General features: G+C 43.1%; 1 non-coding gene across 1 annotated transcript; it reads left to right on the forward strand.

Annotated features, from left to right (window-relative positions):
* The first annotated feature begins 8,749 nt into the window (after nt 1-8,749).
* Nucleotides 8,750-8,888, forward strand: LOC114808457. Its single transcript, XR_003756305.1, has one exon. It is a non-coding gene; the product is annotated as a small nucleolar RNA SNORA7 (small nucleolar RNA).
* Nucleotides 8,889-15,852: the final 6,964 nt, after the last annotated feature.

Genomic DNA, 15,852 nt, shown 5'->3' on the forward strand with positions numbered 1-15,852 from the left:
GGTCTATCTTTCTGGCACGATGGCTGCCGTTTTTGCACGGCCCTTGATTTGGCTATCTGTCTGCTAATATGCCATTTGATTACTTTCATTGGTAGGCCTTTTTTTCAGAAGTAGCGTCCTTTGGCTGCTGGATGTGTGATGCATATGGTGTGTTAATTGTACTCAGCTGGGGTTTGGCATGAGGACAGTGAAACCTCAACAGGGTTAGAGGTTCTGTTCCATGCAGATAAACACCCTGAAGTGGCGAAGCTAATTAAACCATTTTAGAACCTTTAGAAGTGTTTTCCAAGTGCCCCTATCTGCCTTCTTTTTCTCTCCTCCCAAACCAACCAAGTCCTACTTCATTTCCAGATCATCTGATGAGCCTCTTAAACTTTCTGTTTGTACCCAAGTCCAATCAGCAATTTGACTAGGTTATAGTGAATCCCCTTTCCTTATCGGGAGTTTAATTTGGCAAAATAATTGGGTGTGGGTTACCTCAGTGTTTTGTGTAGTTTTTTTTCTTCTATTTAAAAAATACTGGAACTTCTACCATCTGAACAGCACTTAATTCGTCCTGGGTGACGTGCCAGGTGATGACAGCTGGAAAACCAAAAGACGGGCAGCTCTCCCAGTGATGGAACAAGAGCAATCTCCTACAGGAGCCGTGAAAGCGGGGAGTCAGATGGGAGACTTTGAAGGGTGGAATTATGGCCAAAGTTACTTCCTGCTGCCTCGATTCCCAGGCAACTCCAGAACTTCTGGCTCCCTGGAAACACGGTTCCCTGCAGACCTAGTCAGCACCCATTCCTGAAGTAAAATGTCCCAGGGCTCCGGAATGGGAGCCAAGTCTCTGTATCTAGGTATCATGGCTGAGCTCCAGCCCAACCTAAGCACTCCTTCTCAATCCATCCTGGCTGAGGGACATGGGTAGGACTAATACAGAAGGACACAATTCCTCAGTCATGGTAGTCACAGAGATTGAATTTCAAGGGTTCTGGGCAACTTTCTTCCCCTAACTATCCTTTCCAGCCTAGGAATTGGTCTCCTGTTCTTGAGAGCTTAGTACAGCATTCTGTGAACAGTAAGTGCTCAATAAATACCATCGATCAGTTGATTGACAGTAGATATGTTTTGGATACCTATGACCGTGACTGCATGAGACGGAGTGTCTGCACGAGTGTCTTTCAAGCTGAATTTTTCAAAAATGAAACTCATTTTATGACCATCACTTTATATATACCCTGGGGGAAAAGGGTAGCAGAGAGAAGCAGCTTGGCCTAGTGGAAAGAGCACGGGACTGGGAGTCAGAGGATCTGGGTTCTAATCGGCTGTATGACCTTGGGCAAATCACTTCACTTTTCTGTGCCTCAGTTCCCTTATCTGCAAAAATGCAGATTGAACATTTGTTCTCCCTCCTGCTTAGACTGCTAGCCCCATTTGGGACCTGATTATCTACCCCAGTGCTTAGTACAATACTTGGGGCATAGTAAGTGCTTAACAAATATTATTATTAATAATAATAATAATTATTTTTATTAGCTTCCCTTGGCCTACCAGCATCAAAAGACCTACCCCTCACACTGCCCTGGCAATGACACATTTTGCCATTCCATCTCTTGGTCTATCTTTCACAGCCTCTCATGAGGAAAGGGGTTTCCTTTAATTCTCCATAGGGTTAGCCAAATGTGAGCTGACTGTTAGAGGGGCCATGCTGCTTTTCCGGTTTAGGCCTGGTTTCCATCAACTCTCAGTGGGATCTATTGACTATCTAGGCCTACTCTTAATTCAGTAGAAAGAGCGCTGTTCTGGGAATCAGAAGACCTGGATTCTAGTCCTATTTCTTCCCGTATCTGGTTAACAGGAGCGTAACTGCACTTGTACGTGTCAGTGTGCCGTCCCTCTGCCTACCTACTCACTCACTGCACTCGGTACCCCAGCAGAAACAGGACTGGCAGGGACATGAGAGTGTACATGGTCCTGGGCAAACCTCCAGCACTCTAATCGACTCTTCCATGCAGGTTCTCGGGGATGAAACCTCATGAAAGGGGCTCATCTGATTCCTGTCAGGGGTCTCAATCCATATCCAAACAAATCTTTCCCCCTTCGGCCCTAATGAAGCATGATGTTCACTCAAGCTACCTCTATGCATAGAAGAAGGGAGGAAGCAAACCTCAGAAGCCACTGCAAAAGGAAAAAAAAAAGCACCTCACTCATGGGAACCCGCATGGCCTAGTGGAAAGAGTAGGGGGCTGGGAATCAGACAACCTGGGTTCGAATTCCAGCTCCTTCATTTGTCTGCTGGGCAAGTAAGTCATGTAACTTTTCTATGCCTCCGTTTCCTCATGATTGAGGATTAAATCCTAATCCCTCTTTCTCAGATTGTGAGTCCCATGTGGGACAGGGACTGTGTCCAAACTGATTATCTTGTGTCTACCCCACCTCTTAGTACAGTGCATGGCACAAAGTAAGCACTTAACAAGTACCATAGTTATTAGTAGTAGTAGTAGTAGTAGTAGTAATAATAATATTAATGATCTGCTTAAATACCAGGTACTTAGTTGGTAACTATGTGGAACACAGTCAATCACAGAGCACTGTACTAAGAACTTGAGAAAGTACAATAGTATAGAGTTGGCAGACACAATCCCTGTCCACAAGGAGTCTAAAGGGGGAAACTGAAATTAAAATACATCACAGATAGGGGAAATAGCGGAGCTTAAGGATATGTACATAAGTGCTGAGGGTCTGAAGGCAGGGTGAATATCAAGTGCTTAAGGGGTGCAGATCCCAGTGGATAAGCGATGTAGTAGGGAGAGGAAGTAGGGAAAATGAGGGCTTGGTGGGGGAAGACCTCTTGGAGGAGATGGGCTTTTAATAAGGCTTTGAAGGTGGAGAGAATGGTGGCCGGTCGAATACACAGGGGGAGGGAGTTCCAGGCCAGATGGGGTGGCATGGGAAAGGGGTTGGTGTTGAGATAGATGAGACTGAGACACCGAGAGTAAGTTGGCATTAGAGGAGTGAAGTGTGTGAGTTTGGTGATAGTAGAAGATGGGCAAAGTAAGGTAGGAGGGGAAGAGCTGATTCAGTGCCTCAAGACCAATGGAAAGGAGTTTCTGTTTGAAGTGGAGGTGGATGGGAAATGACTGGAGGTTCTTGAGGAGTGGGGAGATATGGACTCAGTGATTTTTTTAAAACAATGAACCAGGCAGTGGGGAGGAACAGGAGACAAGGAAGCTGATACAGTAGTCAAGGCAGGAAAAGAGGAGGGGGCTATAGTTAATTGGGGGGAAGAAGCCCTTTAGCCACTTTAAGGGAGAATTGGGACTTAGCCATCCCTGGGACAGGACACAGAAGAAAAGATTCTCTAGGTTGGGGTCCAGAGGTTCCCCAGTGAGCAAGCTTTCTCCCAGGAGTGAGAGAAAAGTGGTCATGTGGGACAGCAGGAGTTTCATCCTGGCATCCTAAAATCCTGAGGGAAGGATCAGAAGTGGTTTACCTGAAGCCTGAGTTTTACCAAGAGAGGCTGAGGGGAATGGAACATGCATGGGGACACTTGCAGGAAATTAGGAAAGGTTCTGGGGAGAGCAGAAAGTTAACCCTTGAGAACATTTTTGAGAAAAAAGGAAGATGGTTTAGATTGAAGGTTTTTATCTCTATTTGTCAAGATTATATCTATTTTCCTATTAAAATCTCAGATAGTGGAGAGAGAAGTTTGGAGGTTGTGGCTTGAGAGAAAGAGTTTGGAGTAGGAGATGGAGGGAAAATTGCGGTCTCAGAAGTGGAGCAGCATCTGGTGACGAGGTGGAGCGAGGTGTCGCCATGGTTAGTTGCCGGTATACAGTGAGGTTACTGGTCTGTGTAGTTCACAACCATGAGGAATTGAGAGAATGGAGTGTCAAAAGGAGCAGCAATGTGGATATTGGAGATTGAATTCCTCCTGAGGAGCAGTGCAGTTGATGTAGATCTGTAAATATTGTTTATGTTTGTCTCCATTGGAGTGTAAGCTCATCGCATGCAGGGAATGTGTCCCTTCTACTTGCTATATTTTCCCAAGTGCTCAGTACACAGAACATTGTACCCGATGGATGTTCCAACAGCTACCATTATACTACTCTTGAGAGGAAGAAAGTGAGGAAGGCATCAGTCACCAAGAATGCAGATAACAGATCCAGGTGGCTAGTCGACAAAAGCTATTTGAAGTTACGGTGGGCGGTAGAGGCAGTGAGAAATAGCAAATAAGTGAGAGATGGAGGAACCAAGGTGGTCTAAAATTGGAGCAAGAATTAGGCTGACACTTCACTCTTTCAGCATGAGTCGGGGAGTGAGAGAAGATGAGACCTCCTTTGAAAAGAACAGCAATTAGCATTAGTCACTGCAGAAATTATAGCGGAGAGGTCCATTTCTGTAGTGTGAATTCACCAGAGAAAGAAAGTTTCCTGAAGAAAATAGTCACTTTATCAAGGAAAAATAGGCTGAAGCATTTTGAAGTGGAATAGCTTAATGGATGCAGTATTGATTTGGAAGTTAGTTAGACAGTCATTCAAAAGGTCCACTCAGGAAAATTACTGCAAGTCTCTAAATAGATGTACAATAGATTATAAGGAAATTAATCATCACCATGTTGATGATAATGAAGAGGATAATGAAGGGTGTGAATTTTTCTTAAATAATATTAATTTCAAGCAATTGTCATCAAAAGGCAGGAATTTATCAGAAACACTCCTTTCCTGGATCAAAATTAAGAATGCTTTCTGTTCCCTAGATTACTGATAGTCTAAAAAAAGGATAATTAGATAGTTGCTTAAATACGTCAACCCATTCGTTTGGTCCTTGGTGTAGTGATCTTGATGGTAACATCTCGGAGTTTTCTCGATTCTCACAGAAGCATAAACTCTGAGGCATCTGGGGGCTAATGACCATATTGACCATATGACCACGCTGGAGAAGCAGCGTGGCTCAGTGGAAAGAGCACGGGCTTTGGAGTCAGGGCTCATGAGTTCGAATCCCAGCTCTGCCACTTGTCGGCTGTGTGACTGTGGGCAAGTCACTTCACTTCTCTGCACCTCAGTTCCCTCATCTGTAAAATGGGGATTAAGACTGTGAACCCCACGTGGGACAACCTGATTCCCCTATGTCTACCCCAGCGCTTAGAACAGTGCTCGACACATAGTAAGCGCTTAACAAATACCAACATTATTATTATTATATTAAACCGCACATCCGTGGCATCTCCTCTCACCTCCAGAAGATCATTTGTCTTTTATAATGGGACATAGGAAGGTCAAGGAACAGGGGTTACACCTACACAAGATCTAGAGTAGAATTGTGAGGGTAAAACCAGACTGTTAATGGTCTGAAGGATCCTGAAACAGAAAGATGGCTTCCCTACAAATAGAAGCAAATTTCTGCTTTGGTTCTGTTTCCACTACACTCATAAAACCCTAGCTGAAGTCAGTGGAAATACTGTGTATACAGGAAAAGCAAACCACTGGAGCTGAGATTTGCCAGACAGACTCTAGAAAAGAAATTTTCTCCTTGTTTTCATCTTGATAAACAGTGAAGACTTTCTGCTTTTTGTCTTCCATCGCTGTAAAACCTGTTGTCCTGGGTCTCTTAGGGGAGCCCAGAGTCAAACCTGTCTGGGCAGCATTCTGCTGGCATTGGACTACTTTCCAGTGACTGATATTGATCAGCCATTTAATTTATAGCAATTGATTCCTTGTCAGTCAGTGAGCAGGAAGTAATAATGGTTTATACCGAATTCTTTTCATTCCCATTGTACAGGTAGGTGACAGAGGAACAAAGCAGCCCTCCCAGGTTCATCCAGAAGATCATCTGCAGATCCAGTTTCAGTACTTGACTGCTGAATGCCCATTAGCACATTTCCAACTGTGCCCCTCAGTCGGCTAAGGCAAGGCAGGAGAAAAGGGTAGACAACTTGTAACGACCATAGAGACGCATCCCTTGTTGAAAAGGATTATAATCCCAAAGCAGAGGGTACTACTCTTCTCAACAGTATCTTCCATCTGCCTCCCAAGGGTTCTGTGAATTTTAACTCAGAAAGAAAGGTCCCTTTGCAAATTTAAAGGTCTAAAGGAAGGCCTCATCGTGTTAACGGCCATAATAATGAGAATAAATAAATGTCATTAAATAAGTTTTGATATTAACATTACTGGAGGAAAACCCAGTTGGAATTTCACAAGGCATTTCAAGAACTGGCTAGGAACTTTCTTTTGTTTGGTTAGTTTTTGAAAATTGTCAAAGCCTCAATATCCTGATGGAAGATTACTGATAGCAGAAACTATTCTGCAAATGCAAAATCCTTCATTGGGAATGGGTTTCAGCATCAACCATGAAAAAGATGTAACAGACATTGTGTGTGCTCTTTTCATATTTTGTTACAGAAATTTATAAAAGCTTAATAACAGACTTTGGGAAGCCTTTAAAAGATTTTATAACATTTCCACATAGTCCTGATTTAGGAACTCCCAACTCAAATCATTCTCTTATAGGCATATTTAAGGTGCAGGGGACCAGTAGTCGCCCATGGTTTCTGCTGCTTCTTACCTTCTCTGACAGGCTCTGCTCAACTCTGTGCTAAGAGTAACTATCTGGGTGTCTGTGTACGTGTGGATGTATCGGTGAGTCTATGCAAGAGTGTGTGAATATGGGTGTGTGTGCGAGACCAGATTGGGGGACAGGGGATCTTTGTGTGTGCATGTGTGTCTGACGATATGAAAGTGTACAGTTCATCGGGCTCCTCTTGTGTATGAGTGTCCATCCCCCTTGCGTGAGTGTGTGTGTCCATCACCCTGACTTAATGTGTCTGCCTCTGCCTCTCTGTATCGCTTTGTCTCACCTACCTTTTTCCTCCCTTTCCCACCTTATGTGCTTGGACCCTTGACTTAGCTCCCTGAAAGCTCCACCCCTATCCCACTTTGGGCTCAAGAAAGTTGGGATGATTTTATCATGTGGGAAACATTCCTAACATAATCAAGTTCAATTTTCCTTATCCAAACACATTCTGCATTAAGGAATAAAATTGTTTGTGAATCTACAGCTTGAAGTAGGGCCATATGTTGCAATATAGATATAGGGAACTTTGGAAACCATCTTCAGAATGGCCCATTTAGTGGGAGAATAACACTTCTGCGTGTCCTTTGACATCTCAACCCAGTAAATATCGACGACGAATAGCTATATCCCTAATTGGCACTTTGTATATTTCTTTACCCCATGTGGGTGCTCAATAAATTAGGGTATTTTTGAGGAGGAGAAGGAGGAGGGGAAGGGGAAGGAGGAGGAGAAGGAGGAGAATGAGGAGAAAGAAAAAAAGGAGGAGGAGGAATATATTTATTTGCAGTATACTACAAGCTCTTTTTCATATTGTAACATTTGATGGAAAATTCTCTTTTCCATAATGCAATTTGCAGCAGAGTTTCCTCTCTTTGCTATATAAGCACTGCCTGGAGCTGAAGCCCTCAAACCTGTCCTATTCATGAATAGCGGCTGACTAGACACGGCTCAGCAGCTTGGAGCCGCTCACCATAATACTGATTTTGGCAAATTAATTTATTTTGATTTTTTATTACTCTTTGCTCTTAAAAATATGTTTCCGGAATGTTGAAGAGAAATCCAGGAAGGACAGGTGAGACTAGGCTCTTTTCCCCGAGGGCCCAATTCCTTCCCTGGGAGTAAGACGCTTACTGTCATGGAGCGGAATGTAATGAGTTTAACAGCCAGATTGGAAAGGCAGGCTGGTTTGGCTGCACACCTTGAGCTCAAGTTAAGACCTATCCAGCCTGGGGATCTTGGGTGGGAGAGGGAAGGGGTGGGGATGGGGGGAGGGCAGGAGATTTCCATTGGCAGCAACCAGGGGAGGAGGGTATTTCCTGGCCCCTAGCTCATTCCTGATTCAAGGGCCCCTGATAAGACCACCTTTTATTGAGCATCTACTCTATTCAGAGCCCAGTACTAGGTACAGAGGGGAAATATATAAGAAAAAACAGGCACGGTCCCTGCTTTTGAGGAATTTCTGGTATAATGGAAGAGGCAGACAAACGTTTAGCCAACTAGATGAGATATGCAAGTGCCGGAAAAAAAAAGGCAGGCCTGGATGATGAGCGTGGGGGTATGAAAGAGAGTGACAGTTACCCTCCCAAGCTCTTAGTACAGTACTCTGCACATAGTAAGCGCTCAATAAATATCACTGATGGAGTGATGGATTGTAATGGGGCAGGGCTTGGGTGGACCACAGAAGGACCGAAATCCTGATTTTTTTTTAGGGGGCGGGGAAAGTTCCAAATTGGTTGTGGCAAAAGTGCTGAAAACTCAGAGAATTCTAGAATTTTAGTGCTGGAAAAGACCTGAGAGATCATCTTCTGTTCTTCAGTCCCACTCCTAGTTGAGGTGGGCAGACCCAAATGAAGTGGAGAGTAGTCAGACATCTGACGAACGAGAGATGTGCAAAACCATCAATACAGACAATTCGCTTTTGGCTTAAATGACCCAAATTGCCTGTCAACATTCCCTGGGCTGATGGGAGAACTAGCACCTCCTCTTCACTTCACTCAATGCTGTCCAGACAAGTCCCCCAAGAATAATTATCTCTTACATGTGTGTTAAATTGGGAAACCTTTGCGGGATAGGGATTATATCCACCACTCTAGTTATCTTGTATCTACCCCATTGCTTAGCACAGTGTTTTGGCACACAGTGAAGATGCTTAATGCATACCACTATTAGTAGTAATAGTAGAAGTAGATATCCCCTCTCAGGGTCACAGCTGGAGAGTTTCCAGTACTCTACCAGTCTCGACTATGGGAGGGAGAGTCAAACAGAGGCTATATCCATTCCATTTCTAGCTTGAGCAGTGGCTAGCGAATGGAGAGCAATCTGCTACAACTCAAAACTCATCTGTGCTGGGCAGCAGTGGCACAGGAGAGAGTCGAGGGCGGAGACTCAAGTTTACTGCCTGGAAGGAGGCAATGGTAAACCACTTTCATATTTTTACCAAGAAAACTCTATAGATACACTACCAAAACAACTGCAGATGGAGGTGGGGTGTTCTGGGAGAGACGTGTCCGTGGCGTCGCTATGGGTCGGAGATGACTCGATAGCATCAGACAACAGAAGTAGATAGGCTCCACGGAAGAACATCCATTTAGATGATGGGATTGCTGCTGGGGTTGGCTCCTGGGAAAGTCATTTAATTCAGATCCAGAGCCAGAACCGTCTTTAGGGTGAGGTCTTTTGGGACAACTGGCTCTGGGCCCACATCCTATGGGAGCCCACCCTCCTAGTGAGTGGACTACATGGTGTTTCTGCCTCATAGGGCAGTTCTGCCCCTGACTCACAGCCCCCTCATTACTCCTGCATGGGGGAAAAGAAAGAAGTTGGCTAGGATATCCTAGAGCAAGGGGAAGGGGGCTGTAACTCAAGCGCATGGCAGCTGGTATCAGCTGTCCCGATTTGGCCAGAAGGTGTGGGGCCCCCTCTCATATGGGATCACAGATTTTCTGGAGTTTGTCAGTGGGGAGGGATTAAGAGCAGAATTTCCATTCTTTAACCTACCCCAGCCCACAATGGGGTCCAGCACTGGGATAGCTGCCCATACTTCTTAGTCATGCTTCTAGGCATGGACTTAAACGAATATCTCTTGGCCTGACATTTTATTAATGACAAAATAATTACTGAAGTCTTCCAGAAAGTTAGTCCTGACTTTGACTTCATTTCTGGAAACCTTCGAGAAATAAGGTTATTGACAGTAAGGATTTTCTTCCATTTTCTACAGGCTATGGTGATTCCCTTTCATTCACAAAGCCCTTTCCGATAAATTAATATCTACAACAATTTGCAAATGGTACACCAACCTTTTACAATCTAATGACTCCTGTAGCATACAATTTGCTCTGCAAAATGTTTTCTTTCTTGGCCTTATTTTAAATAAACAAATAGAGGATGGATGTCGAATTTAATCCGCTCTGATTCTCTGAGTAAGAACAGGAAATTCCTTGACAGTTTTGTCAATGATGCTATAAGGAGCCAAAGAGTACAAGAGTTTCCTTGTGTTATTTACAGTACAGAGGGCAATAGCTCCATTAATAATAGGGGCCATTTTTCGTCAGAATACATACACATTTCGAAGTTATTTTGCTATCTGGAGGCAGGGACTAAAAATCCAACTGTGATTGTCCACTTCTACAAAAAGATTGTGTCGATTCAAAGAATAATAATTAAAAAAAAAAACAGGAAAAGTTTCTCTGTGAAGACTGTTTCATTTTCATTAGTACTCTTGAACCAAAGATAGTTATTAATTATCCATGGGTAGCTGGTACAGGGGATTCCTGGGTACCTATTGCTACTTCTGTTGTTTTCCAACCACTGCTCTTCCAGGAAAGATTGGGGAGCTGACACAGTGTTTAATTTTAAACTCTTCCCCGAAGGCTCTCCCGTTAGGTCTCATAGTTAAGCGTAACAGTTCCCATGAGGAGATCAAGTCCACAACTAAAGGGAAGCAAAAACTGGTGCAATAGAACTAGACATAATACTTTTGTCCATCCCAGGGAGACCTACCTTCATTGTTCACACAGGGGATTATCTAAGCACTAACTCATATAAACCCATGTTATATCCCTCTGCTGGAACTGCAGCCTTTTGCTCCACTTAAATTACTTAAATTATATATATTATACACATAATATATATTTCATTTTTCCTCCTATCTGCAAGTACTTTCAGTGTCTGTCTCCTCTGCTTGATTAGGTCAGGGATACTTGTCTACCAACTCTATTGTATTGGTCAGAGTACACAGTAAGTGCTCAATAAATACCATGAATTGATATCTCCTCTCCTGCACTTTCCGAAGTGCTAGTACAGTTTTCTGCACACAGGAGGTGTTCAATAAACACCATGAATCGATTCCTGATTGTCTCATGCCAGGTTAATTTGTCTCCTGCAATTGTCAACTAATTGTCCACTGCTACGCTACATCGTTTGAGGTTTTTCTTCCATACATCTTTAAAGTGTTTCCTCTGTCCACCTTTCCTATGATTGACTCATTTCAGCTCACTCTAAAGAATTCTTTATGTATCCTGCTGTCGTCCATTTTCCTCACATGTCACGACCAGTGAAGGTGTGTTGTGACAAGCACTGCATCATTGTCTGTGGTCTGTCTGTGTTCTAGAACCTCACCATCTGTCTTGCCACCTAATAATAATTCGGTAGTATTTATTGAGCGCTTACTATGTGCAGAGCACTGTACTAAGCGCTTGGAATGTACAAATCGGCAACAGACAGAGACAGTCCCTGCCCTATGACGGGCTTACAGTAATAATCATAATGATGGCATTTGTTAAGCGCTTACTGTGTGCCGAGCACTGTTCTAAGTGCTGGGGGAGATACAAGGTAATCAGGTTGTTCCACGTGGGGCTCACAGTCTTGATCCCCATTTTACAGATGAGGCAACTGAGGCACAGAGAAGTTAAGTGACTTGCCCCAAGTCACACAGCTGACAAGTGGCGGAGCCGGGATTAGGACCCACGACCTCTGACTCTCAAGCCCGGGCTCTTTCCACTGAGCCATGCTGCTTACAGGTGACACTGATAGAACTGTTCTAGAATTCAAATGTGGTATCTGGGGCAGATCCAGGTCTCAGAGTCATTAAGAAGGTTAGTCATTTTAATTTTTCTACATTCCTTCAGTTTTATATGAATCTTGATTCCATGCTAGTGCTTCACTTTGTCTCAAAGTCTCTCAAAGGACATGGTAGTCTTCTTTCTTTGGTTTCCTACCTCCTTGCCTTTCCTTGCATTATTAGACAGTGAGCCACCCAGGCAATGGAATTCAATGAAAGTATTCAGCAATTTATCACCGATGTGGATCTTGGGCTGTAAGTGTGATTTACCAGGTGCAGGCTTCATCAACATCAATAGCGTTGATTGAACGCCTATTGTAGAGAGCATTTTACTAAATGCTTGAGAGAAGCCAAAAGAATTAGAAGATACACTCCCTGCCCTTAAAATGTTTATAGTATAGTGAGGGAGACGTGCACTTCTAATAAATTTCGGAATAGGGGAATGATAGACTATATAAATATATACATAAGGTGCTATGGGATGATGGTAATTAAAGTGATGCAAAAGGCTGCAGGAGCAGTAGAAGGCCATAAAATGGATATGAAGTGGGGAGATTAGGGATTACTCAGCGAAGACCTCCTGGAAGCTGGGTTTGAAGATGGGAAAAAGAGTGGTCCGAGGTCTGATGAGGAAGGGAGTTTCAGACAGGGGAGCAGGCTTGAGCAAGAGATTGGTGGCTGGAGAGATTAGGATCAGGTCTAGTGAGTAGGTGGGCTGGAGAAAAATGAAGATTATGACTGGGGTATTATGGAAGAGAATGGACCAAGCTTGTCTATATATAACCTCAGTCTTCATGGGAATTTATGAAAGCCGTAAAACCGTTTTGAGATGTGAAGGGAACAAATGGAGATTATTTGGGGCAGTGGTTGAATATAGTAAAAACTTGCAGAAAAACAATCAGATTGTATCTTTAATGACTAAAGGTCCCTCTCCGGAAAGCTGGCAATTAATTGACAATTAAAGAATTGGAAAGAAATACTCTATCATATGAGTGAGATCATGAAGAAACTTTAGTTAATGGTAATCAATGATGACCAGGAATTTGAGACTAATTCTATCTTTTGATGATTAATATATGAAAAACTTGGAGAAATATTAGGGTATAAAAATAAGACCATGATTATATTACTTGGGAAATAATCTCATAATAATACCATAATATTCACTAGGAAATAATGCCAGAGAAGCAGCATGACCGAGTGGAAAGAGCACGAGGCTGGGAGTCAGAGGATCTAGGTTCTAATCCTAGCTCCTTCATTTGCCTATTTGACCTTGGGCAAGTCACTTAACTTCTCAGTGCCTCAGTTTCTTCATCTGTTCTTCTTCCCCATTAGACGGTGAGCCCCATGTAAGACAGGGTCTGTGTCTGACCCGACCTTCTTATATCTACCCTAAGGTTTAGTACACTGTTTGGCACAAAGTAAGTGCTTAAAAAATACCAGAAGTATTATTATTATTATTATAACATCTAGAAGAGAACTCACCAAAGGAGGAAACAAAGATATCTTCCTTTTATCTGAATCAGCTCTGAAGTCTGGTCAACCTTCCTATGTGTTTCTCTTGCTGTGATATTTGAACTGTAGAATTTGTTTGATCTACGGCTGTAGTGAGGCATAAACATCTGTGAAATTTAAGACAAAAGATTTATCTTAATGTCAGTTGAAATGTTTTATATTGTTAGCATATTTACCCTCTTTACCCCATTTCTTGCTTTTGCTCTAGTGCCCATGTAGATGGTTTCACAATACCTCTGGAACTCTAGGGTAAAGGTAGACAACCTGTTGGTGTACTGTGACCTAATTTCGGTTATCCTCTGCCACATTACCCACTGTATAGTTGCTTTGCGTCAGTGATATTTGCAGTGAATTTGTTTCAGCAACTCAACATATGTTAATGGTATAATAGAGAAAAATATAACATAATATATGATATCATATAATAATGGCATAATATAATATGATACAATAATAATGATGGTATTCATTGAGTGCTTACTATGTGCCAACCACTCTTCTAAGCACTAGGGTAGATACAAGGTAATCAGTTTGTCCCACGTGGGGCTCACAGTCTTCATCCCCATTTTACAGATGAGGGAACTGAAGCACAGAGAAGTTAAGTGACCTGCCCAAAGTCACACAGCTGATAAGTGGTGGAGCTGGGATTAGAACCCATGACCCGTGCCCTTGCTCTTTCCACTAAGCCACGCTACTTCTCTATGATATGATATAGTATGATTATATGATATATGATATATGATATGATATGATATGACATGATATGATATACTAAAGTTCATTCACTTCCAGGATTTTATTTCCACGTGCCCATATTCTTTGCACCGTGAAGCCTGGAGTTCCCAGACCAGTGAGACTTCAGGGTGTATATGGGTTCTGCCTGAATCCGAGAGCAGCCGCCCTCTGACACTGACCACTGTGGGAACGAAGGCTATCTTCTCAACTTTTGGAAAGCTGGAAAGATTAGAACAGTTTGTAATCAAGCTCCTTGCATAGGTACCTTCTCAGTGAGGACAATGGGAGAGATCAATCCTATGTTTGCTTGAGCTAGACTTTCAGACTTGCAGTCTCTGCCAAGACTTGAGGGTTTCCTGTCAGAGCAGAAAAGATCCAAAATGGTGGCTTTCTACTCTATTAGTTCTTTGAAGCCTCTTCCCTCCCTGTCCACATCCTTCATAAAAATACAAACCCCTTTTTCACCCTCACAATCCAAATGAAAAGTTGACACCTAAGTCTCCTTGAGGTAGGGTTTGTGTCTTCTGACTGTTGTACTTCTGTTGTACTCTCCCAAACACTTAATAGAGTCTTCTGTACACTTTAAGCACTCGGTAAATACCATTAATTGATCAGACATTGATGCACCCATGGACTGATGCTTCCAAGTAGTGTTTGGTTAATATATTCACTGCCTTTATTATTTTCATTCTTTTATATTAATTTGTTTTCATTATGCTTCCATTAGAGTCTTCTGTCTTCTACAGATCTGTCTGCTCCCTCTTAAATCCAGAGCCCCCTTTAGGTCAGGGGCAGGGTCTGAATTTGGTCTTCGTGTAATAACCCCCAGTACTTAGCACTGAGTCTTGCACATAGAAATGCTTAATCAGTGTTATTATTTTCACTGTTATTATTAACAATCAAAATGGTAATTAATCAATCACATTTATTGAGCACTTACTACGTAGAGAGCACTGTACTAAGCGCTTCATTCAATTCAGTTCAATCAATTCAACTCAGTTGAGCACTTACTGTGTGCTGAGCACTGTACTAAGCACTTGGGGAAGTACAATAAGGCAATAAAGAGAGACAATCCCTGCTCACGACGAGCTCGCAGGCCAGAGTCTAGAGCATTTGGGAGAGTGCAATATAACAGAGTTGATAGACATGTTCCCTGCCCACAACGAGCATATAATCTAGCGGGGCAGACGTTAATATAAATAAATAAATTTCGGATGTGTACATAAGTGCTGTGTGGTTGAAGGAGAAGTGAATAAACGGTGAAAATCCAAGTGCAAGCGTGGCAGAGAAGAGTGTGGGAGAGGAGGAAATGAGGTCTTAGTCAAGGAAGGCCTCTTGGAGAGGATGTGCCTTCAATGGGCAATAGAGAGTGATTGTCGGGTATGAGGAGGGAGGACGTTCCAGGCCGGAGCCAGTACGTGGGCGAGAGGTTGGCAGAAAGGTAGACAAGATTGAGGTACAGTGAGTAGTTTGGCATTAGAGGAGTGAAATGTGTGGGCTGGGTTGTAGTAGGAGGGCAGCAAGGTAAGGTAGGAGGGGGCAAGGTGACTGAGACCTTTAAAGCCTTTGGTAAAGAGTTTCTGCTTGATGTGAACTGTAGATTTCACTGTAGACACCACCACCATCCTTCCTGTCTCACAAGCCAGTAACCTTGGCATTATCCTTGACTCCTCTCTCTCATTCAACCCACATATTCAACCCATCACTGAGTCCTGTCGGTCCCACCTTCACGACATCGCCAAAATCCACCCTTTCCTCTCCATCCAAACTGCTGCCACATTAATACAATCACTCATCCTACCCTGCCTGGATTACTGCATCAGCTTCCTTGCCAACCTCCCAGCCTCCCCTCTCTCCCCACTCCAGTTCATACTTCACTCTGTTGGTTGGATCATTTTTCTACAAAGATGTTCTGGACATGTCACCCCGCTCCTAGAAAAACTCCAGGGGTTGCCCATCCACCTCCACATCAAACAAAAACTCCT

The sequence above is a fragment of the Ornithorhynchus anatinus genome, chromosome X5 (assembly GCF_004115215.2).
Source record: "Ornithorhynchus anatinus isolate Pmale09 chromosome X5, mOrnAna1.pri.v4, whole genome shotgun sequence".
Lineage (NCBI taxonomy): Eukaryota > Metazoa > Chordata > Mammalia > Monotremata > Ornithorhynchidae > Ornithorhynchus > Ornithorhynchus anatinus.